General features: G+C 43.3%; 1 protein-coding gene across 1 annotated transcript in view; it reads left to right on the forward strand.

Annotated features, from left to right (window-relative positions):
* Positions 1-15,276: 15,276 nt before the first annotated feature.
* LOC122552319 (sphingosine 1-phosphate receptor 2-like) overlaps positions 15,277-26,389 on the forward strand; it is a 98,716-nt gene continuing 87,603 nt past the window's right edge. The window contains exon 1 of the mRNA XM_043695060.1: positions 15,277-15,295. The gene's annotated coding sequence lies outside the window, so the exon portion shown is untranslated. The remainder of the gene's footprint in view (positions 15,296-26,389) is intronic.

The following is a 26,389-nucleotide window of genomic DNA, read 5'->3' on the forward strand; positions in this document are numbered from 1 at the left end:
GGAGGTCCAGAGAAATTTACAAGAATAGTACAGGGGATGAATAGCTTGTCATATGAGCGATTGAGGACTCTTAGTGTGTACTCAATGGAGCTTAGAAGGATGAGGCAGATCTCATTAAAACTTACAGAAGACTGAGAGGCCTGGAAAGAGTGAATGAGGAGAAGATGTTTCCACTAGTAGGAGAGACTGGAATACAAGGCCACAGCCTCAGGGTAAAGGGGTGATCCTTCAGAACTGAGATGAGAAGGAATGTCTTCAGTCAGAGGGTGATAAATCTGTGGAACTCATTGCCACAGAAAGCTGTGGAAGCCAAGTCATGGTGTGTATTTAATATAGAAATAGATAGGTTCTATATTAGTAAGGAGATCAAGGACTGTGGGGAGAAGGTGGGAGTTTAGGGGTAAGAAACATATCAGCCATGATCAAATGGGAGAACAGACTAAATGGGCCCAATGGCCTAATTCTGTTTTGCTATCACATGGCCTTATGGTCTAATTGCCCTTGCAAATGTGTTGATAAGGTGCCTTCTTGAACCTCTGCAATCCTTGGTGTGTAGGGAGACCCATAATGCTGTTAGAGAAATAGTTTAGGATTTTGATGCAGTGACAGTGAAAGATTTGCTATGTCTTAGAGCACGTGGATGTGATTATTGGAAATGAACTTGGCTCTGTTCGCAGAGCTAGTGAGATTGTGGTCAGGGGTCAAACAAAGGCAGAGTTAGGACCCACAGCCTGCAACATGAATTTGTATTGAACTGCACCAAATACCAGGTCAACATTAACCAAATGAACATTTTTGGATGTATTTACTCTGACCATAGAGTCCACCTTGATCTAAGCAAGATAATGGATATTAAACAAATGCTAATCCCACAGGATAAGGAGGATCTGTGTTGTTGCCTCAGAGTTTTGGACCTCCTGTCACCTTACATTTCCAACCTTGTGCAGTAGGCATATCAGCTGAGAGATTTACCCAGGGGCAGTCCCTTTCAGTGTCAAGATGACTGCCAACAAGTCTTTGTTTCTCATTAGCTACTCTTGAGCAACTTCTGTTCACAAATCTTGCCTATTGCAATCCTACAATATCAGGAATAACACAAGTTTGGAAGTAGACACCTCTCAAAAAGATCTTTTGCAAGATTAAAAATGTACTGGTTTTGATCGAAACGTCCTGTTACCTGTCCAAGCCAACTAGCCAATATAGAACATAAAATATTAGCTTTGGAATTTGGTACCACGTGCTTTCACAGCAGTTCAGCAATAAATTCACCACTGAAAGGGACCAAAGGCACAAGGAATTATATTTTAAACCCCACGAACAAAAGCACCAATATATTTGCAGTACTTACTTTGTCAAGGCACCCTAGAAATGGCTTTGAAGTCAGGCACCAGAATGATTACATCTGATGCACTGAGCAGATTAATCAACTCACAGTAGATCATGATGGCCCTCTTGCTCTGCATATGGATGCTTTAGATTTCTGGAACAAATACATTCTTCAGATAGAGCTACCAGACTTTGGTTGGAGTCAGTGTGAACTGTTGCAAATGGAAACTGCCAAAGATGAGCAACGAGAGAAGTTGCAAAAGAATGTGATCCAAAGGTGGCTTGACAATATCAAGGAAGTTCCTGAGAACACTTGCTCATTTTGGCCATACAGTGATGAACTTGAAATGTCACGGCAAATCATTTTCAAGTCCAAGCACCAAAAGATCTACAGCAAGATATCATGACCATGTTAGATCAAGGACACATAGGTATTGAACATTCAATGTGTCAAGCATGTGAATCTGTGTACTGGCCAGGGGTGAGTCAGGATATTCAGCAACTCATGCAGGGATGTGAGGCTTGCAAAGTGTACCAACCCCAACAGCAGAGTGATTGTGACATGCTATGGTCTGATATACTGATGATCAGCCACTATCACACTGTGATACTTACATTAGCTCACATGACATAAGGATGAAATGTGGTCATGTATGCTGAAGAACTCAACAAAACTACAGCACTTTGCATTTGCATACATACATTATAATCACTGGCATTTGTGTTTCTATGCTCAAGATAAGTAATTTGTACATACTGCAGCACACGTCCCTCAGCATGTCATAATGTGAGAGGAAGCTTAGGGAGACAGAGGTTGAGACCTTTATCCCATTAGCTCACATGCAATGATGTGATGATGATGTCATAAGTATGACCCTTAAAAGTATATCACATATCTGCTGTGAGAGTTAACATAACAGTGATATATTTCCAAGTGTGTGGGCTGGAGAGGAACTCGCAGGTGCATCTGCTGGTCTTGCCGTTCAATGTGGTAGCAATTGCAGGTTTGGAAAGTGCAAATGAAGGAACCTTGGCAAGTAGCAGCAGAGTAAGACATTGCAGCCAGTCCCATATCTCCTCAGAAATCACTCTGCACCTGTCAAAACCAGTCAGAGATTGTTTACTCCCTCCTCTTTATGTTAATCAATAATCTGTTGGCTAGTTAACATCGGTCTTCCTTTGACGAACAGTGTCCAACTAGTTGTGTCCATAGTGTTCCATGGATTGGCAAGTAAATTGAATTGTCCTCCAGATCACTCAGCAGTAGCCAATAGTTGTTTCATTTGCTTTCCTTTTCTTTAAAAATCACACAGCTGTTCAAGGCTCGAGGGGGGACCTTACAGAGATTTTTTTTTAAATTATGAGGGGCATGGATATGGTAGACAAGGTCCTTTCCTCAGGGTGAGAAGTCCAAAACTGGAAGGCACAGGTTTAAGGTGAGGAGAAAGATTTAAAAGGGATCTAAGGGGCAACTGTTTCACACAGAGGGCGGTGCGTGTATGGAATGAGCTGCCAGAGGAAGTGGTGGAGACTGGTACAATTACAACATTTAAAAGGCATCTGGATGGGTATATGAATAGGAAGGGTTTAGAGGGATATGGGCCAAATGGTGGCAAATGGGACTAGATTTATTTGGGATATCTGCTCAGCATGGATGAGTTGGACCAAAGGGTCTGTTTCCGTGCTGTACATCTCTGTGACTCTATGACATCTTGTAACCAGGGTAGGCAATTAGTGGAGGGATTGAATATTCGAGGTGTCACTCAATCAGTCTGGGAGGCAGGACATGGATATCTCAATGCAGACCTCCCAGCCTCTAACACGTTCCTGTAGTCCCAGTCTTTATGTGACTGGTCCAGTTAACATCTGGTCAACTGTGACTCCCAGGATAGTAATGGTGAGGGTTTACCACCGATAATGCCATTTAATATCAGTGGGAACTGGTTAGGTTTGCTTTTCAGGGAGATATTTATTGAGTGAACCTTATTCACTTACCAACTTGCCAGCCCAAATCTGAATGTTGATTCTACATTTGTTGCTAATTTTAAATCTGAAATTGACAGACTTTTGGTAACTAACAATATTAACTGATGTGTGACAAAGGTTCAGTCTTACAACATAGATCAGACAGGATCTCTCTGAATGGTAAAGTGGCTCACACAGTACAGCTTCCTCCCATTCCTGTCTGTCCAGATGGTCCTCAGATGGTGTCAGAGACAATAAAAAACCGTATATGTTGGACTCCAAAGTAGACCAGCAGGAGGCTGGGAGAACACAGCAAGCCAGGCAGCATCAGCAGGGGCAGAAGTCAACATTTCAGGGGGAACCCTTCTTCAGGACTGGGGATGGGCGGAGCTGCAGATAAGGGGAGTGGTGGGTGCAGGGTGGTGAAGTGGGGATAGGTGAAGACAGGTAAAGGGCACAACCTGGTTGGTCAATGGAGGAATGATCTGAAAATGTGTTGCTGGAAAAGCGCAGCAGGTCAGGCAGCATCCAAGGAACAGGAGAATCGACGTTTCGGGCATAAGCCCTTCTTCAGTCCTCACTTTCTCCTCAATGGAGGAATGAATCCGGTTGGTGGCAGGGAACAGTGGAAGGAAGGGAGAGGAAGTTGGGGGATAGGGAGGGAGGTTATTTGAAATTGGACAATTCAATGGTTGAGTCCTCCAAGCTGTAGACTGCCCAGGTAGAAAAGGTGGGAAAGGGGATTAAAATGGGCAGTGACTGGGACGTCAGGTCAGCCCCTGCAGGCTTATGCAAAACCTGCTGGTACCCCACACCCCCTCACCTCCATCCAGGGCCCCAAACAGTCCTTCCAGGTGAGACCAAGGTTCACCTGCCTCTCTTCCGACCTTGTTTACTGCATCAGGTGCTCCCGATGTGGTCCTTTTCTGGCATGACCATCCTTGGTCTCCTTCATTACCACAATGATCCAAACCACAAATTGGAGGAACAACATCTCCTGGGCATCCTGCAGCCCAGGGGGCTAATCGTTGAGTTCTCCAATTTCAATTAACCACCCTTCCCATCCCCCGACTCTCTGCCCAGCCCCTTCCCATCCCTTCCACTGCTCCCTGCCACCAACTAGATGCATTCCTCCCTTCGACAAACCAGGTCGTACCCTCTACCTGTCTTCACCTATCCCCACTTCACCACCCTGCACCCGCCACCCCCGTTATCTGCAGCTCCCCCCACACCCACCCCCAGATCTGAAGAAGGGTTACACTCCATCTCCTGATGCTGCCTGGCTTGCTGTGTTCTTCCAGCCTCCTGCTTGTCTACCTCAGCTGTGTTAGGGCAGTACTGGTTGGTGTCTCATCAATTTTCCTGTCTAATACTAAATTCCAATTGTTCAATTTGCAACTTTTGAATTATTCCTGATTCCAGCTTTAGTTTTTTTGGAGGGTGCGGAGGCAGTGCTGATCAGGACCTTTTACAAATCTTTTGAGTGAGATGAGTTGGAGTTAAAATGCCTGGGTTGAAGAGTCTGAGGTGATGAAGAGGTTAAATAATCCTCTTGCACGCAACAATGTGAACTTTAACATCTTCACATAGCTGACAGCAACTTGGAAAACAGAATTGCCAAGATGAAGCAATTATTTATGCGTGGGCGTACAAATTGTTTCAGTTTAAGGCCTCATGAGATCAGCCCCTTGAGAGGGTGCTCAGATTAAAATAAAGACAGCCATGTTTCTGGCTGCTTGCCAACACATGCCCAGAATCACTTTTATTTTAATTATTTCCAGTGTTTGTAAGACAAAGAGAGAGAGAGAGATTTGCTGAGATCGATTGAGTGCTTTTGAGGAAGCACTTTGCTTCCTCAGAACACAGATCATCCAGGATTTCCTGTCTGGAATCTAATCCAGTGAAGTTGCTGGAAAGTGCACACTTGCAAGTGATTGTTGATATGAGATTGCACTCAGCTGCAGTCATCTGCAACAGATGAAGAGACAAACTTTGCTATCTAGACCGAAACAAGACGCATGGCTTAATGGGCAAGGTTCTGGATAGTGACCAGAATCTCTAACGTTCAACAACTTAAGGAAAGCAAAGTATTGATTTTAAGTAAAATAATTCTGAACAGCATGACAGAATTGTTACAGCACAGTTTAATTACCACAGCTTGCAAAGGCAGGAGGTTAAATTCAAAACTGAGCTGTAGAAACTAGGGCTCTGCTGTTATTTAGGTGTGGATTTTATAAGGGGAGATGACTAATTCCTTAAATACTGTGCAGGTTTAAGAACAGTGTGCTATTTATTTAAAGCAGATATCCTGTCTGTAACTAGATCGGGGCAGAGGGTAAAGTGCTCACCAGTCCTGGCTAGGCAGAGAAGATAAACTTGATGGACTGGAAGGAAACACTCCTGTTTGCTTAATTCACAAGCAGTGCTGGAAATACACTTACTTTCCTCATAAATCCCTTCAGTTGCTGGGATTCCTGAGGATTTGGAAATGTGACTTTTTAATGTTAGGTTGAATCTGAGGCACACAGGCCTTCTGGAAGCAACTCAGTTGCCTATTTTCGCCATTTGTGTTATCCAGCCTTCAGCTGTTGAAACTGGAACCGGGCAAGTTGAAGTCAACGTCAGACCATCAGGACACACTTGAAACAAAAACTGAAATTGCTGGAGAAATTCAGCAGGTCTGGCAGTACCTGTGGAGAGAAAAACCGAGTTAACGTTTCAGGTTCAGTGATCCCTATTCAGAACTGGATATATTATAATTTCATAATTTCATGTTATTCTTTGAGAAGTTACATCATGAAATCTGATGCAGAATATTGATCAACAATTTTCAATACCAGCCATCTGGGCTCAGATCGATTCTGTGTTGTGCACGTTCTGTCTGTCATGGCTCCATTTGCCTACACAAAGACACCGGAAAATGTGGAACAGGCACTTCTAAGTATTCCTGTTGTAAGGAAGCAGCTTCTGTTTTATTTTGTTAAATGTAAGTTGTTGTCATGTCCTACTCAAAGATCAGTTCTGTTCCTGGAATTATTTGGCATAAAGTAGTTTGTTTATAACTAATAAGATTGTGCATCATCATGTTCAGACATCTGTACTCATAGAGTTGCACTTTCTGTGTATGAGTGAAGAACTGAACACTCTTCCCAACTGACTTCTCATAGAGTCATCCAGCATAGAAACAGGCCCCTTGGCCCACCATTTCGATGCCCACCAACAAATACCAAACTGTATGAATCCCATGTGCCTGCACATGATCAGCAACTTACTTTGCCGTGGCATTTTATAAATTCTTCCAAATGCTTCTTAAATATTGCAAGAGTATCGGCCTCCACCACCCTCTCAGGCAGCACCTTCCATATTTCTACCACCCACTGGGGGAAAAATGTTTCTTTAGATTCTCTCTAACTGCTTACTCCTCGCCTTAGACTTATGTCCTCTGGTCTTAGCTATGTCTTCCATGGGAAAAAGATTCCCATGATTTACCCGATCTATGTCTCTCAATTTTGTATACTGCAGTCAGATCCTCCCTTGGCCTCCTCTGCTCTGAGGAAAACAAGAATAAAGTGAGGAATGCAGATGCTGGAGAGTCCGAGTCAAAAAGTGTGGCATTCACCAGGATGTTCTATGTTTCCTAGAATAGAAACTCTCAGTTATGAGGAGAGACTGGACAGGCTGAGTTTGTGTTCCTCAGAGTTGAAAAGTGTGGCACTGGAAAAGCACAGCAGGTCAGGGAGCATCTGAGAAGCAGGAAAGTCGACGTTTTGGGCATGACGAAGGGCTTATGCTGAAACGTCGGCTCTCCTGCTCCTCAGATGTTGCCCGACCTGCTGTGCTTTTCCAGTGCCACACTTTTCAACTCTGAGGAACACAAACTCAGCCTGTCCAGTCTCTCCTCATAACTGAGAGTTTCTATTCTAGGAAACATAGAACATCCTGGTGAATCTCCCCTGTATCTTCTCCAGTGCAATTGTATCCTTCTGAGAGTGTGGCGATCAGAACTGCACATCCGTGGCCTAACCAATGTTTTATGAAGTTGTAACGAGACTTTCTTGTTCTGATATTCTACATCCTGGCTAATGAAGGCAGACATCCCTATGCCTTCTTCACCATCTTACCTTGCTGGAGTGACACTTTCAGGGATCTATGGACTTGCTCACCAAGATCCCTTTGTTCCTCAGTACAGTACTCCCTAGGGACCTACGATTCGTTGTGTAAATCCTTCCATTATTAGATCTCCCAAACTGCATTACCTCACACTTATTGAGATTAAATTCCATCTGCCATTCCTCTGCCCAATTTACCAGCTGATCAATATTTGACTGTAGCCTGAGACCACCCTCCTCACTGTCAACAACACTAACAGTTTTCGTGTCATCTGCAAACTTACTAATTATACCTTGTACATTCACATCCAAGTCATTAATGTACATAACAAACAGCATTGCTTCCTGTGGTACACCGCTGGTCACAAGCTTCCAATCACAAAGACATCTTTCTGCCATCATCCTTTGCCTTCCATTTGCAAGCTAATGTTGGATCCCGTTTGTCAACTTGCCTTCGTGCTCATGGGCTCTTACGTTTTGGACCAGCCTTCCATGTAGAATCTTGTCAAAGGCCTTACGGACGTCCATGTAAACTAACTCAACTACACTCTCCATATCAATATATTTAATCTTTTCAAAAAAAACTCAATTAAATTAGTCAGGATCTCCTTCCAACAAATCCGTGCTGACTATCCCTGATTAATCCCTGCTTTTCCAAGTTAATCCTGTCCGTCCAATGTTTTTCCAACAATTTCCCTCCCACTACTGTCAGACTATCTGCTCTGTAATTACCTGGCATATCCTTGCTGCCCTTCTTGAACACAATAGTGATCCTCCAGTCATCTGGCACTTCACCTGTGGCCAGTGGAGTATTAAATATCTCCGGCAGGGCTCCTTTATCTCCAATAGCAGCCTGGAATATATCCTGGGATTTATGCACTATTGTGCCTACTAAAACATTTGATATCTCCGCCTTATTAATCTTAACATGGTCTAGAACCTCACCATCCCAAATGAAATTTCTAGCTACAATATATTTCTCCTCTGTGAATACAGATAAGAACTATTCATTTAAGACCTCACCCATGCCCTCTGGCTCCATACACAGGTTGCCCCTTTGGTCTCTAATAGGCTCCACTCTTTCCTGGGTTTTTCTCTTGCTCTTAATATACCTAAAAATGCCTTAGGGTTTTTCATAATCCTCTCTGCCAAAGGTATTTTGTGGGCCCTTTTAATTTCTTTTTTAAGAACCCCATACACGCTGTATATTCTGAAGGGCCTCCTGTGTTTTTATGCTCTGTACCTGACATATATCTCATTCATTTTCTTTATCAAACTCTTGTTCGGCTTTGACACCTAGTGTTTGCTGGATAGCTGTCCTTCCCCTTCACTCTTCAAGGAACATGCTGGGAGAAAGTGAGGACTGCAGATGCTGGAGATCAGAGTCAAAAGGTGTGATGCTGGAAAAATACCGCAGGTCAGGTAGTAAGAGTAGGAGAGTTGATGTTTCGAGCATTAGGAATGTGGGGGACCCAAGGGGGCTGAGAGATAATGGGAGGGTATGGGGCTGGGGGGAAGCTGGGAGTTTGATAAGTAGGTAAAGGTGGGGGTGAAGGTAATAAGTCACAGAGGAGGGTGGAGCGGATAGGTGGGAAGGAAGATGGACAGGTGGCATGGTTTAAGAGGATCGTGCCGAGTTGCAAGGTTGGATCTGGGATAAGGTGGGGGGGTGGGGAGAGGGTAAATGAGGAAACTGGTGAAATCCACATTGATCCCATGTGGTTGGAGGGTCCCAAGACAGACGATGAAGTGTTCTTCCTCCAGATGGCGGGTGGTTACAATCTGGCAGTGGAGAAGGCCCAGGGCTTTCATGTCCTTGGCGGAGTGGGAGAGGGGAGTTAAAGTGTTTAGCACACGGCGGTGGGATTGTTTAGTGTGTGTGTCCCATAGATGTTCCCTGAAATGTTCCGCGAGTTGGTGTCCTGTCTCCCCAATGTACAGGATAACACACCAAGAGCAACAGACACAGCAGATGATGTTTGTGGAGGTACAGGTAAATCTCTGTCGGATGTGGAAGGATCCTTTGGGGCCTGCTGGCCTTGAACTCTTGCTATTCCATTTTTAAGACTCCTACTTTCTAATTATAGTTCTAATTAAGTTTCTGCTCCCAGTCTGTGTTTGCCTAATCCTGTCTAATGATATTGAAATTGGCCTTCCTTTAATTTAGATACAACTTCTGCACTATCCTTATCTCTTCCCATAAGGACATTGAAACTTACAGAGTTATGGTCACTATCCCCAAAGCGCTCACCCAAGGACACTTCAACTACTTGACTGGCTTCTTTCCTTTGCATTAGGTCTAACATTTCCTCATGTTTCTTTTAAAGTACTGTATCGGATTTGCTCCTCACCAGATGTAGTTGTTCTGGATTCAGAGGATGTGCAGCATGCAGCAGCGAGTGAGCCTCTGCTACTGTAAGCAAGACCTTACAGAACAGTCTGTGAATTTTACGTTTCCCAAAAGCTCAAGTCTTCTGTCAGTTCAGAGTGAAGAAAGTACAGGGCCTATTTTGAGTTTTCTCCTGTACATCAATCAGTGATGTCGATCGGAATGAAAGCACAGGCATTTCACAGCAGCACCAGCAGAATACTGCAGACCTCAGCTCATTCAGCGCCTGTTCATATCTCCTCATGTGCCTACGCACCATTCACTCAGCTGCAATCTGATTGATGAATCAGTTCCGTCTGCATGACAACACATTCCACTTCACAGAAATCACATTGTCCAAGTTATTCTGCAGAAATAGCAGCAATACAGCTTGAGTGCAATACTGCTGGGTTAATGAGAATATCAGAAATAAAAATAAAAACAAAATGGTTTCCAGCTGAGTAATACATCAGGAATCTTCCCTGATATACGAAAGGACAACATCCTGACAGTGAATGTAAAATAATCTTGTCATGTGCTTTCAGTGGTGAATGATTATTCTCTCATACACATACAGTTTGCTGGCTGCTGTCTCACCAATATCACAGGCCAGAGGACTATTAGTCAATTCATGTTGCTGCAGGCACTTGACGTTAGCTCAATCCTCAGCCTGTGCAAGCTTTCATTTTGTCACGTATCATTCAGTTACTTACTGTTGTGGATCTTCCCTGGCTGTGATGTGCAGTAATGATAGGGCTGCCTTGTGAACAGGCTGAAGATATGTAGACTGCTATTGTAACTTGATAGAGATTTTACAGTGAAATCCCAGACAACTGATGGCCAATGATAAGATAGAGTCACAATGAAGCAGTATGGAGGTAGTTGATAAGCGATCTCCAGATGAGGAATGACCATTAACCACATGGTGCTTTGTGGAATGTGGAAAATGCACAGCTGCTCAGAGTCGACCTCTGTCTACACATCTGCACCTCAGTATCTCCTGCCTAACCTCTCCCCTTCTTCTCCTGTCCCAGCCAGGGCCGGGGATTGTGCTCTAGGCCATTCTTAATATGTGTGCCTAATGTTACCGCACTCTGCAAAATGACATACTGGATCACAGTATGATCTACTAGATCACCACACTCTACAGAATAACGCAATCGATCACCCCACTCCACAGCATGAGCTACCAGATCAACCACATTCTGCATAGTAAGCTACTGGATCACTGCACACTGATGTATAATGTATTGGATCACCACATTATAAAGCATGAGCTACTGGATCACTGCACACTGAGCTGAAACAGTGCTCAGCATCAACATGTGATGTGATGCCCTCCTTCACTAAGTGACAATTGAATTATGTGTGCCATCTCTGAACAGAATCAGCCAGTCAGTATAGACTGGGGCTTGAATCCAGGCTGGCTTTGGCCTGCGCACTTCATTACCAATGCATTTAACCACTCAGCCACTGGACATGCCCCTTCAAAATCATTCTCACATCTGTCAGTAAAGTGTGGGCAATGAAACCACCCCTTCCCTTTCCATATCTGAGTTAGAATTCATACACACAAAATCCCATGTCAATTCAATATTGAATGAAGTGCGAAGGAGCAGCATCAGGCGCGGAAATGAGCTGTCAACCTGATGCAGCTACACTCAGGACTACTTGCGTACCAAACAGCATAAGCAGCAAATGTTAGACATAGCTACGCAATCCCACAACCAACAGATCAGATCTAAGCTTTGCAGACCTGTCATATCCAGTTATGAATAGTGGTGAACAATCAAACTCATTGGAGAAGAAGTTTCCACCAATATCCCTTTCCTCAACGATGGAACAGCCCAGCACATCAGTGCAAAAGATAAGGCTGAAGCATCAACAACAATCTTGAGCCAGAAGTGCTGAGTCCATCTTGGCCTCCTCTAGAAGTCCAGAGCGTCACACATGCCAATCTTCAGCCAATTTGTTTCAGTCCATATGATATTAAAAAACAGTTGATGACACAAGATACTGCAAAGGCTATGGGCCCTGACAACATTCCAGCAATAGTGCTGAAGAAATGTGCTCCACAACTTCCCCGTCCCTAGCCAAGCTGTTCCAGTACAGTGACAACACTGGCATCTACCTGACAATGTGGAAAACTGCCCAGATGTGTATCCAAAATCATGACAATACTACCCATCAGTCTACTCTCGACCACTGTAACCCGATGTTGTGTGATTTCTAAATCAGTAAAGTGATGGAGGATGTCACCAACAGTACTATCAAGCAGCAACTGCTCAGTAATAACCTGCTCAGTGATGCCCAGTTCAGGTTCCACCAGGGCCATTCAGCTCCTGACCTCATTACATCCTTAGTTCAAACATGGACAAAAAAGCAAATTCTTGAGGCAAAGTAAGAGTGACTACCTTTGACATCAAAGCAGCATTTGACAAAGTACTGCATCCGAGAGATCCTGCAAAAGTGGAGTCAATAGGAACCAGGGGGAAAGACTCTCCATTGGTTAGAGTCATACTCAGCACAAGGGAAAATGGTTGTGCTTGTTAGAGGTCAGTCACCTCCGCTCCAGGACATCTCTGGTGAGTTTCCTTGGCCCAACCATCTTCAGCTGCTTCGTTAATTACCTTCCCTCCATCATAAGGTCAGAAGTGGGGATGTTCACTGATGACTGTACAATGTTCAGAGCCAATCACAACTCCTCAGATACTGAAGTAGTCCACACCAGAATGCTACAAGACTTACAATACTCAGTTTTGGCTGATAAGGGGCAAGTAAGACTCAGCCACTCAAATGCCAGGCAATGACCATCTCCAACAAGAGACAATCCAACCATCTACCCTTGACATTCAATGACATTACCATCTCTGAATTTCCCCACTATTAATGTACTGGGATTACCATTGACCAGAACCTGAACTGGAGCAGTTATAAAAGTACTATGACTACATGATCAAGTCAGAGACTAGGAATTCTGTGACAAATAACTCACCTTTTGTCTCCTCAAAGCCTGTCCACCATCTACAAGTCAGGAGTACAATGCAGTACTTTCCATTTGCATGGATGCAGTTCCAGGAGCACTCAAGAAGCTCAACACAAGAAGTTCTGGAAAAGCAGCCCCCCCCCTCCCCCCTTAACTGGCAGTGCATTGGCCACTTTCAACACTCACAGCATCCATTAGTGACACACAGCGACCACAGGGTCTCCCAACTACAAAATGCACTACGGCAACTCAATGAAACTCCTTACACAGCATGTTCCAAATGTACAAATTCTACCACCTCAAAGGAGAACAGCAGCAGATGCATGGGAACACTATCACTTGTAAGTTTCCCTCCAAGTCACACACCATCCTGACTTAGAACTAAATTGCCATTCCTACCTGGACCTCGCTGCCTGACAGTACTGTGGGTTTACCTACCCCATCTTGGATTGCGGCAATTAGGAATGCCCAATGAATGTTGGCCCAGCTTGTGATGCTCAAATCCCATGAGATCATTTTAAGAAAATGCTTGTGGATTTTTTGTGACTGATTTTATCACCCATACCAATGTTTTCCAGTGGAGTGGTTGACTTTGGAAGTTTCAGCTTCCTCGATCAGTAAGAATTCTTGAAATCATTTACTTTAAGAAAAGCTTTTTTTTATCCTGGAACATACGGTAATGCTTCAGTCATTCAGCTCCGTGTTCTTCACTGACTGGAAAAAGGATTACACTCAGTTCAGTATCTGTTTTTCTCTGTCTCTGAGAGAATGAAGTATTTCATAGACAAAGCTCTACACTGCCTGCACATGCTCAAACAAGCATGATACTGCCTTGATGGGCAGTGCCACTACCCTTGGACACACCTGAACTGTATTCACCGTAACTAACAATATATTAATCTGCAGCAGCCAAGGAGAGTCACAATTAAAATCTGAAAAAGTTAGCCTACAGGAGAGGACAACGTAGATGTGTTGAATGACAGAGGTAATTTGGGGTCAGGAAATAAATGCATAAAGCAATGTCAAGAATAAATGCCCTCTCTAACATGCCCAATAGGATCATCTTTATTTGATTTATAATAATGATTACATGACAGTGGAAAGTATTCTCTTTGATGTTAATGCTAAGTTCCGAATCCCACATAAGTTATTTCACATCTCAAGCTTATTCTTTGTTCTCTCAACGTATTGAGATCATGGCTGGTCTGTAGCCGAACTGCTTATTTGCTCCAGGTCTCTTGGTAACTCAGCTGAATCAAAACCCTAACATAAAAAGGAAGGTTATATTAAGAAAGAACTTAGTTGTTTACGTGTGGAACAACTTACTGCAACCATCAGAACTAACATTCGAAAGAAGATTCATACCGAACTCAAAATGTTAACTCTGTTTCTGTCTCTACAGATGCTGCTAGACTTGCTGACCTGATTTCTCCAGCATTTGTATCAGAATTACTGTTCCTTATCAACCAGAGAATCACTGACTTAGGAACTCACTGTGTGGGTCAGATTCAATTCCTGACAAGGAATGATGCTACAAATTAGAAGATGCTGGAAAAGCAGTTTTTATTGGACAGTAACTGGAAAGAGAAATTACTTCCTTTGTAGATACTTCATTCTATAAATATTCTCCTCGTAATGTTGGTTTCTATCTCAATCCTGACCAGCCACTGATCTCTTCACAGACTGAAACTTTGCGAAACATTTTGCTGTTTTTATTTCTGTATCAGATGGCTAATATTAAAACCTGAAATCAGGGTTAAAACCTGTAGCTGACATTTTTACCTCTGCTGGTTCAAGTCACCTGCTGCTACTGATAATGGCTAACCAGTCTCTACTGCCCATTATTCACCATCCAATCTGAACTGAGTGAATGTTTGTTTGGAATCCGAAGCTGTTAAGATTCATTCAAAACTGGACCTCACCTATAGACAGGTAACTTAATGTACAGCCTCTACTTTTCAGTGTTGAAAAGTGTGGCGCTGGAAAAGCACAGCAGGTCAGGCAGCATCTGAGGAACAGCAAAATCGATATTTCGGGCATAAGCCCTTCATCAGGAATGATGAAAGGCTTATGCCCAAAACGTCAACTCTCCTGCTCCTCAGATGCTGCCTGACCTGCTGTGCTTTTCCAGCGCCACACGTTTCGACTCTGACTCTCCTGCATCTACAATCCTCACTTTCTCCTCGCCTCTAAGTTTCAATTAAGTTACCCACAACACCCTCCCCACTAGAATGGAAATTCGCAAGTGAAATGTTCTCACGTATGCTGAAACCTTATTTCCCAAAAAGAGTTGGGTGTACACTTGAAAAGGACATTACTGAGCACTGGCTCTGCAGTTGGTTCCTGCAACTTCTAGAGCGTCCTATACTCTGTAAAGTATGGCAAAGTGGAGGCCAGGAGCCAAGTTTACACCTATTAATGTTTGCTCATATTGACAGGGAACACCTTCAAGCAAGACTTCTCTTGAGTCTTATTAGACCTGGAATTTCCTTCGGATAACCTTTCTGTGCCAAAGTAGCACAGTCTTCCCAGAGATAAAGTGTAAGTGTCTATTTTACAATCTGTACAGTCAGGGTTTCTAATTCATATATGTGTCAACATTTGTATTAGCATCACTGTCCTGTATTCATGTTGCTAGTTTGAGTGTTTTGTGGTTTAATAACCAATTGGATTATATTGTAGGAAGAGATTATTTAATCAGATTCCAGGTCAAGAACAATTTGTGGCCAGAACACAGTTTTGGAAGAAGTGGATGTAGCAGAATGCAACACAGGAAGGATCACCACCCAACTAAAAAACCTTGAATGTTTAGACAGAAGGCCATGATCAGGTTCTCTTTACTGATTATCAGTCTGTGGGCATGGCTGGAAGGGCAGCATTTATTACCAGTCCCTAACTGCTGAATTTTGTTGAACTTGTGACTTGCTTGTCCATTTGGGAGTATAATTAAGAGTCAACCACATAACTGTGGAATTGGAATCACAGGTAGGCATGACTGAGTGAGGACAGCAGATTTCTGTCCTGAAAGGACCAGATGGGTCATTTACAACAACCATGGTCTCTGTAACTGAAACTAGTTGTCGATTCTAGATTTATTCATTGAGTTCAAACTCAACCAGATGCCATGCTTGGATTTACACTTGTGTGCCCAGGGCTTTAGCCTGGCCTCTGAATCATTAGCCTTGTAACATTCTACTACCCCACCTCCTTTCCCAATGCTGCCTGATCCTCCAGAACCTGAAACAACTCTAACTTGCTTTACAACCACCAGTCTCTGAACAAAGTTACCCAGTCTGTTACCATTCCTGATGAAGGGCTTATGTCTGAAATGTCAACTCTCCTGCTCCTCAGATGCTGCCTGACCTGCTGTGCTTTTCCAGTGCCACACTTTTCAACTTTGATCTCCAGCATCTGCAATCCTCACTTTCTCCCAGATGGAATATAACAAATCATTCATCTCCCAGGTGAGGATGGATGAACTGACTCCTCTTTATTTACCCACCCTCTGGATGGTCACAACAAGGTTAATGTAAAAAGATCCCTTCAATTTTGATATCTTTCTCCCAGACCAAATGAATTTATGTTTTTAAAGGAGCCAATTTAGTCAGAATTTCTTGAGTTAGCAAAACAGTGAGTTTTATTGATTAGTAAACATGAGAAGAAATAATAACACAGCAGATTAGGAATATGAAATTAGTCCAAAATAAATAAAAGTGTTAAAAAAAAGATAAACATGTCAGTCTCATTTGTGAAGAGAAGATAGTAGAACATTGTGGCCATTACATTGGGTACATGTAGAGGTTACTTTGGTAGTTAAACAGACAATTTTGAGATTATTGATTTTGCAGGTTGACTAAAATTCTTCAATCCTGATTGATTTCGGCCTTGATGGCTGGCTGGCAGCATTCGTAATGAGAAACCATTTTTCCTTTCTTCACTTCCAGTACAGGGGTATTTAATGGCTGTTCTCAAGTTGTGACCTGCACAGCAGTATAATCCACATATCAGGTATCAGACATTAAAACATACAGACCGGTGGCTTTAGGGAATTTTTAGCTGTGTTTATGCATATCCCTGGAAGGGTAACATCTAAAGATGTCTGTGGGAGACAGTGGGGTAGTCTGTCTCTCGTTATCTTTTCCTTAGCAGCAAATTTAGTATTCCATTTTTAAAAACATGCATGTTGGAATGATAAGCTCACATGTCCATAGCTGATCCCAAGGTTATGACACTTGTTTATTGGATTCAGATTCCTCCTTGTGAGCAAATCTGTTTCTGATTTTTGAATTTTAAATAGCTTCACAGCAAAATCCCTCAAACATATTATCATTACTTACCCTGTGAACACTGCGAGATTTAACAATGAATTTAGTCAAATTCGCTAATTCATTAAATGGACGAAGTTTTAAACAATTCTGCAGTTAATTATTTTAGTAATTTAAAGATTTGTTTGCCATGAGAAAAGACATTTGGATAGGAATACATGAATAGGAGAGATTTGAAGGGATATGAGCCAGGAGCAGGTAGGTGGAACTAGTTAGTTTGCGATTATGGTCAGCATGGACTTGGCTGCACTTGCTATATGATCAATTACTCTATAAGTAAACAGGTTCATTCATAACTGATCACATAAATCATGCATTGGTGATATAGAGAGAGAGTTCAGGCTGCTGACAGCTTATTGAACACACCATAGAAAAGAGTCATCCAGATTCAAGGGTCCCCAAATCCATCTCTGCTATGAACACAATGAATTAAGCTCAGCCACTAATATCAATCTCTTAACAGTTACAAAGTATTGTAGATGCAGGAGACATTGTTAGTTGACAGTATCCGTGGAAAAAGGAAGGGTCTGATTCTCTCTCCACAAATGGTGTGCAGTGTTTCCTGCATTTTCCATTTTTGTCCTTCAACATTCTCAGCAAAATGCTGATTTTAAAAAAAATAAAAATGCTGGAAACATGCAGCAAATTAGGCAGTACTTATTGAAAATGTTGTAAATGGTCAATGATACAAACTGACAGCCTTTTTTTAAGCCCATGAAGTAGTGTTACACTTTCAGAAACCAAACTAGATTAACCAAATAAATAAGATAGAATCATGGAATCCCTACAGTGTGGAAGCATTCAGCCCATCAAATCCACACTGATCCTCTGATAAGCACCCCACCCAGGCCCACCCCATCTCTGTAACCGTGCATTTCCCATGGCTAACCCAGCTAGCCTACACATTCATGGACACTGTGGGGCAACTTAACATGCAATCCACCTAACCGGCACATCTTTGGATTGTAGGAGGAAACCAGAGTACCCATAAGAAACCTATGCAGACACAGGGAGAATGTGCAAACTCCACACAGACAGTTGCCCGAGGAATTGAACCCAGGTCCCTGGCACTGACCACTGAGTCACCTTGTTACCCTAAAATTGTGTGGGGTGAGAGTAGTCCAAGTTGGGTTGTGAGTCCTGTTTGACTCATCTCACACACTGAACTCACACGGCCAGCCAGAAGCTCTTCCCATTCTTAGTAGAAGCTGCATCCACATCCAGGTTTGTCTTGGAACTGCTTCTCCTGTTTTCTACTACTGCCTGGTGACTTCCTCACCTGAATCAGGTGATACCCTGCAAGGGTTGTGATTAGCTCTTGTCTCAGATCTTTCCTGAGGACATGAATAAGTACTGTGACAAGAGCAGGTCAGGGGTTAGGAATACTGCAACGTGTAACTCACCTCCTGACTTCCCAAAGCCTGACCACCACAAGGCACAAGTCAGGAGTGTGAAGGAATACTTCCTACTTGCCTGGATGGGTGCTCCAACAACACTAAAGAAGTTTGACACTATCCAGAACAAGGCAGCCCAACTGATTGACACCACATCCAACAAATTCCTTCCCTCCATCACTAGCACTCAGTGGAAGTAATGTGTATCATCTACGAAATGGACTCCAGAAATTCATTAGGGCTCCTTGGACTGTATCTTCCAAACCAACCACCACTACCAAGACAGCAACTACATGGGAACACCACTATCTGCAAGTTCCCCTTAGAGCCAGTCATCATTCTGACTTGGAACTATTTTGCCATTCCTTCAGTATCACTGGGTCAAAATCCTGCAACTCCCTCCCTCATTGCATTATTGATGGACTTACACCAAATGGACTGCAGAAATTCAAGAAGCAGCTCACTACTGCCTTCTCAAGGACAAAAGGCATCTGGATGGGTATGTGAATAGGAAGGGTTTAGAGGGCTTTGGGCCAAATGCTGCCAATTGGCCTAGATTAATTTAGGATATCTGGTCAGCATGGAGGAGTTGGACCGAACGGTCTGTTTCCCTGCTGTACAGATCTATAACTCTATAACTTGTGATTAGTAATAAATGCTGATCCATAACCCCTAGTTTAAAATTAATTTAAGAAGCTCAGTAAAGCTTTCATTTGCAGTCACACATTAAAGATCACATTATCAATTCAAAATCTATCCTGCAGAGATCTTCCTGCACATCCAAACACTTAATCTATTGTGTCCATTGCTCTCAATGTGGTCTCCGCTACACTGGGGAGACAGGACGCCAACTCCCGGAACATTTCAGGGAACATCTCTGGGACACACACACACTCCGTGGCCGACCACTTCAACTCCCCCTCCCACTCTGCCAAGGAAATGCAACCCCTGGGCCTCCTCTACCGTCAAATCCAAGCCAGGAGGAAGAATGCCTCATCTTCTGCCTTGGCACCCTCCAACCACACGGCATCAACATCAACTTCACCAGGTTCCTCATTTCCCTTCCACTCACCTCAACCCAGATCCAACCCTCCAACTCGGCACCGCCCTCTTGAACTGTCCTACGTGTCCATCTTCCTTCCCACCGATCCGCTCCACCCTCCACTCCAAGCTATTCACCTGCATCTACCTATCACCTTCCCAGCTACCTTTCCCCCATTCCCACTCTCCTAATTATCTTTCAGCTGCCTTCACCTCCCCGACCCCTCCTCCCATCCTCACATTCCTGACGAAGAGTTTATGCCTGAAACATTGACTCTCCTGCTTCTCAGATGCTGCCTGACTTGCTGTGCTTTTCTAGCACTATACTCTTTGACTCTGATCTCCAGCATCTGCAGTCCTCACTGTCTCTCAATAATCAAAACATTCAACTGACTCATGTATGAAACAGGTGAGACATATGATGGTCACCATCTGAACACACCTGACTAACTAACTTTACGGATACACAGCATTTTAAAACAAGCCTGAGGTCTGGTACAACTCAGTGCAGTGTCTGATAAATGCACACTGTATAGAGTGTGAAACGGCTAATTGTTATCTGAGGCTGTGTCTGGAAGCATGTCCAGCAATGTTAAAGATTTGGTGGGAGCAGCTTTCAATCTGTTATTACTATTCTCCCTGCTTCTTGATTCTACTCTTTACCAAAGTACTCCAACCAACTATGGTTCTCGTGAAACCATTGCTGTGACACAGGTCTGCATCCAACTTCCACAAAAATACTCACACACACACACGCACACATACAGACACACAAAGATGGGCAGGCATAGACACACACAGACAGACAGACATACAGATACGCATGCACATTCCTGGAAGCTTGCCCGTTCTGCCTATTGCTTTACATATATTTGACAAAGACCATAAACAGTGCATCAGGGCCCTAGTCTAACAGCCATTCTGTTCTCTAATATATCCCAGTACCTCCCCTCCCCCACATAATCACTATAACAAAGAGTCAATTCTGTGGAGCACACTGCAGCTCTTATTTCACAAACCTGCCTGCAGTCTCTTTCCCAGGAAATCTGAAACCTGAAGCTAATGCAGCTGCTGTGCTGCACAAAGCTTGGAATAATTTCAGGATAGGAAGTGTGGGCTGAATTTGCCATTCTTAGTCTGTGTGAATCATTTCTCTGCACTGAATTATGGCACAACTTTAAAACTCCGGCAACCCAGGACATGAGGCAGAGATGAACAGGACACCCAGGCTGGAAAGTATTCCGTTTTTATAAGGTGGATTAATATGTCAATGTGTTGGTCTTACAACCTGGTTGAATGTGTTCTCATCACAGATATCCAGACAAAGCTGAGAACAGGTCAGAGTGTGGCTCAGTCTGAAGAAACAGCATACTGAGCAGCTAAATCTGTCCTGTTCTGGTAACCAAACAAAGACAGAGCAGTCCAACACAATCTACCCAGTCTTTGGTTGTGATGCTGCCCAATCTCTGCACTGAGCTGTAGACGACACAAATGATTAAAAAAAAATGAAATAGTCAGGGAAGAACAAGCGGTTAAGAATAAAGAGCAGGAAAAAGGGAACCGTCTGGTTGATTGACTTGCAGAGCTGTTGACGTTCCTAGGTTTCTCTCTGTAGGGATTCAATGAGAATAGATTTGATTGCATGCAGAAGGTTGGAAGGAATGAACGTCAGTTACAGCATTCACTGTCCAGGAGCAGAAAGCAGATATCACAACTCACAAAGCCAAGCATTCCAGCCTTGTCATACGGTATTGTTTAAGAGTGAAATTTTATACATATACAGTAATCTGCTGCATGTGCAAACTGCACCAGGCAATTAAGGAGGGTTGCACTGAACAAGAGTACACAGAGTGAAGCAAACAGGGCACGGAACTGTTTCCGGCCTCTCCTTGAGCTTTTCTCATTGCTGAGTTCGATGGGACAGCCCACCTGAAAATGTAAAGGAGTATGAGAACAGACCCATCTTGGGAAAAACTCCAACTCCAATTCTCCATTATTTCCTGGAGAATATGCAACTCTTTAAGAATAGAACAACAGAGGAGAAACCAAGGAGAATGCCCTTCTCTACACTACTTAAATATGGCGTTTAGATCCTTGACAGGATCTCTGAAGGCCATAAGTTGCAATGCCATGTTTGGGATGGCGTCATTGCTGGCAATGCCAACATTATTTACCCAATTCTAGTAGCTCATTAAGTTGGGATGTTATAAGACATGCTGATCAATTTTAAATGTGGAAGGGAGGGATTTTCCATGTATCTACTGCTGCAGTCAGTTTGGATGTTGGAGATCACATTGAAGCTTAATGCAGCTCTCCCAGTTCTTCAAAAATACCTTGGATAGGCTGGGACTTTTTTCACCGGAGCATAGGAAGTTGAGGGGTGACTTTTTAGAGGTTTCTAAAATCATGAGGGGTATAGATAAGGTGAATGGTAGATGTCTTTTCCCTAGGGTGGGGGATGTCAAGACCAGGGAGCTCATTTTTAAGGTGGGAGGAGAAAGATTTTAAAAAGACTTGAGCAGAACATTTTTTGCACAGAGAGTGGTTCATGTGTGGAATGCAGTTCTAAAGGAAGTGGTAGATGTGGGTATAGTCAAAACATTTAAAAGATAATTAGATAAGTACATGAATAAGAAATGTTTGGAGGGATATGGGCCAAGTGCAGGCAGGTAGGACTATTTAATTTGGGACAATTTTCAGCATGGTCTGCTTGGACTGAAGGGTCTGTTCTGGGCTGCATGACTCTCTGATTCGATGGAGGTCCACCCATGGATTTGACCAAGGAACAGAAACAGAAACAGAAAATAGAAATAAGAGTAGGCTATTCGATCCTTCAAGCCATTCCAGGTGCTCCACCATTCAATTCATCTATGGTTGATCAACTCATTTCCCTGTTCCTGCTTTCTCCAATAATCTTTGATTTCTTTAGCCTGAAGAATTGTATCTAACTCCTTCTTGAAAATTTTCAATGTTTTGACATCAACTGTTTTCTGTGACAGAGAATTCCACAGGTTCACATTCTCTGGGTACAGACATCCCTCCTCATATCAGTACTAAATGGCCCATCCCACATCCTTAAAGAATGACCTGCAGGAAATGCAGTCAGATCCTGATCCTCACCGAACGAGTTAGGGAACTGGAACTGGAGTTGGATGAACTGAGGATTATTCGAGAGGCTGAGAGGGTGATTGATAGGAGCTACAGGGACAAAGTTACGCCGGAGAACAGAAGTAGCTGGGTAACAGTTAGAGGTGGGAAGGGGAAGAAGCAGGCAGTGCAGGGTTCCCCTGTGGTCGTTCCCCTAAAAAATAAGTATACAGCTTTGGAAACTGTTGGGGGGACAGCGTTGCAGGTGTAAGCTGCAGTGAAGGGGTCTGTGGCTCTGAGACTCAGAAGGGAAAGGGGGAGAGGAGGAGAGCGCTAGTTATAGGGGACTCTCTAGTTAGAGGGACGGACAGGCGGTTCTGTGGACATGGGCGAGACTCACGGATGATTTGTTGCCTCCCGGGTGCTAGGGTCCGAGACGTCTCAGACCCTGTTTCTTATCTGTATGTAACCAGAATGGAATGTGTTTTTTAGCCTTGCTCTGCTGTTCACATGAATGTTTATATCTGGAAAAGAGTATATCAGCTGGAAAAGTCTCCAGTTCGGTGAGTCTGCTCCGGGGTTACGTTTAACCGCCGAGCGTGGGTTGTTGGCAACCGCTCTACGAGAACTGACGGCTCCCAGTTCCGGTAACATGTAGAGTGAGTATAAACCAGACCCGTTGTAAGTACGAGACCTGGTTGAGGCGACACTGCGGGGAATAAAATACTTATATTCTAGCAAACTCGTCTCTCAGTTCTTTTCTCCTGGTCTGTGTCAGACTACTCTCCTGCGAACCCGATCCTTGAGAATTTATAAAACAGTACTGAAAATGGAACCTGTGACTTTTACAAGAATATCTCCACCTTGTACCAAAAAGAAAAAAGGGACTTTAATAAAAACCCACAGAATCTCGAACAGCCCCGGAGTGGCCCATGCGAAAGGCAAGTGGGGAATAGATATGCGGTATAGATCACAGGAAAACCAGATGGACTATCATGATATTGAGAAGCCTACCCTCTGGCCAGCAGAATAACAGGCTCTGACTGAAGCCTGCAGGACAGCACAGGATCGGTCTGCCAACTTTTACGCACACTCCCACTGTACTGCAGAATGTAATCTTATTATCTTACTGTCAGGTACTAAGCAATGCTGTAAGTTCTGCTGCCTCACAGATATCGGGTGCCTGGAAAGACCTGCCAAAGGAAGTTCACGACACCATACCAGACCAGTGGGTTCTTGTGAAGACAACCCACAAGGAATCCTTAGGCATGAAGGTGGGAAGGATCATACCAGGTGCTGATCACCCAGTTGGCTGTCAAGGTCTGAGGAAAGGAGGCCTGGAATCAGACCTCCCAACAGGCATCCCACAATACAACGGGACCAGAGACTGACTGACCACCATGATGCTTGTTGTTGTTATTTCAACTGTGCATGTTTTCTTTTTGTAAAGCGCAGTTGCCAAAATATTGAAAGTATGTAAGGTAAGATAAGAATTGTGTGGTTCTCTTCAAAAGGTCACAGTCAAATCAAAAAGTGGCGGGGGGGGACAGTGAGATATTGTGTTTTAGGTTATCTTCAGTAACTCACTCACCAGCTCACTATTTTCATTAATACTAGGTTCCCATTCATTCATTCTCCTTTACTAACCCATTATTTACTATAATACTGTTTGTTTCATAATATTTTGCTATCATAAGAAAGACCAAATTTAAAACAGTGCTTTCTCATCAAACGACCTTTGCAAACCCATTACAGAGGAACCTCGATTATCTGAATTTCGGATTATCCGAAGATGATCTCAATGTTACAAAGAGGTAAGTGTATTTGATTTACCTGTACTGAAGAACATGTGAAAATGTTGGCAAAAACAAAGAAACACAAGCACCTCAAGTATCAGCAATTGGATTTTCTTTAGTTAAGAGTTAGTTACACAGCTACTTGCAAAAGTAAGCATTTTACAGGGTAGTGCCATCACTTTAGCGTACCGTTCATGAAAAAAAAAATGGCTGAGAAAGTAAACGCATACGTGAGGTGGTGCTTCTGTCTTTCTCTCGTGACACTGAATTCACAGAAACTGACAAATGCTTTTGTGGTCGTAGAAGCTGTTTGGGACCTTGTTTAATTCTGGAATTTCATATACAGTATTTATGTGATGGCTAGGGTTTAGTCCTTCTCAGTTTAACCTGTAATTTGCAGAATGCAAAGATTAGTTTATTTAAATAGCAAATTCATGAAAATTATACATTTAAACAAATTCTCCGGTACAGCACAGCATTACATCAATAAGGCTTCTCTCGTTTAAGGTAAAATCAATTATCTGAACGAAATAGTGCCCACCTATCTCGTTCAGATAATCAAGGTTCCTCTGTACTGCTTTATCACACCTTCTCTGCCCTTGCAACAAGCAGTATTTGCCTCTGAATAAGTGTAGCATACAGAACAATACCAGCCCCATCATGTCTCTACAAATCATGATAATATTAATCAGCCCTTTAGCAACCATTTCCCAGACCTGAATAGATTACAGAACACCAAACATTTTCCTCAATCAGTACGTACTTGGTAAATGCCTTTTAACTGGGCTGTTTCCCTTTAAGATACTAACTGTCAAAACAGCGTTCAAATGAAATTGCATGAATACTACCAGCAAGTAGTAAATAAATCTCACAACCCAGCTGCAGTAGTTAATTTAATATTCTTTTATTGAAGTACATGTATAATTTCTAACCTATTTAGAGCCTATTAGAGCATTACGTGCAGTTGTGGGTGCTACGTCCAAGGAAGATGTGCTGGCATTAAAGAGTGTCCAGATGGAGGTTCATAAGAAGATAGAAAGGCTTGTCATAGGAGGTTTACTGGAGGATTCTGGGTCTGTACTTGATGGAGTTTAGCAAAATGAGGAGAACCTGATCGAAACTATCAGAATATTGAGATGCTTGGAAAAAGTGGAGATGATGTCTCCATTAGAAGAAGCCGGTCGAGGTCAGAGAGTGGTGGTAGATGGTAAATATTCAGCCTGGAGCCCAGTTACAAGTGGAGTTCCGCAGGGATCAGTTCTGGGTCCTCTGCTGTTCGTAATTTTTATTAATGACTTGGATGAGGGAGTCGAAGGGTGGGTCAGTAAATTTGCAGATGATACGAAGATTGGTGGAGTTGTGGATAGTGAGGAGGGCTGTTGTCGGCTGCAGAGGGACTTAGATATGATGCAGAGTTGGGCTGAGGAGTGGCAGATGGAGTTCAACCCTGCCAAGTGTGAGGTTGTGCATTTTGGAAGGACAAATAAGAATGCGGAATACAGGGTTAACGGTAGGGTTCTTAGTGAGGTGGAGGAAGAGAGGGATCTTGGGGTCTATGTTCATAGGTCTTTGAAAGTTGCCACTCAGGTGGATAGAGCTTGTCAGAAGGCCTATGGTGTATTAGCGTTCATTAGCAGAGGGATTGAATTCAAGAGTCATGAAGTGATGTTGCAACTCAACAGAATTTTGGTTAGGCCACATTTGGAGTACTGTGTGGAGTTCTGGTCGCCTCACTTTAGGAAAGATGTGGAAGCTTTGGAGAGGGTGCAGAGAAGATTTACCAGGATGTTGCCTGGAATGGAGAGGAAGTCGTACGAGGATAGGTTGAGAGTTCTCGGCCTTTTCTCGTTGGAACGGCGAAGGATGAGGGGTGACTTGATAGGGGTTTATAAGATGATCAGAGGAATAGATAGAGTAGACAGTCAGAAACTTTTTCCCCGGGTACAACAGAGTGTTACAAGGGGACATAAATTTAAGGTGAAGGGTGGAAGG

This window comes from Chiloscyllium plagiosum, chromosome 8, assembly GCF_004010195.1.
Source record: "Chiloscyllium plagiosum isolate BGI_BamShark_2017 chromosome 8, ASM401019v2, whole genome shotgun sequence".
NCBI classification, from domain to species: domain Eukaryota; kingdom Metazoa; phylum Chordata; class Chondrichthyes; order Orectolobiformes; family Hemiscylliidae; genus Chiloscyllium; species Chiloscyllium plagiosum.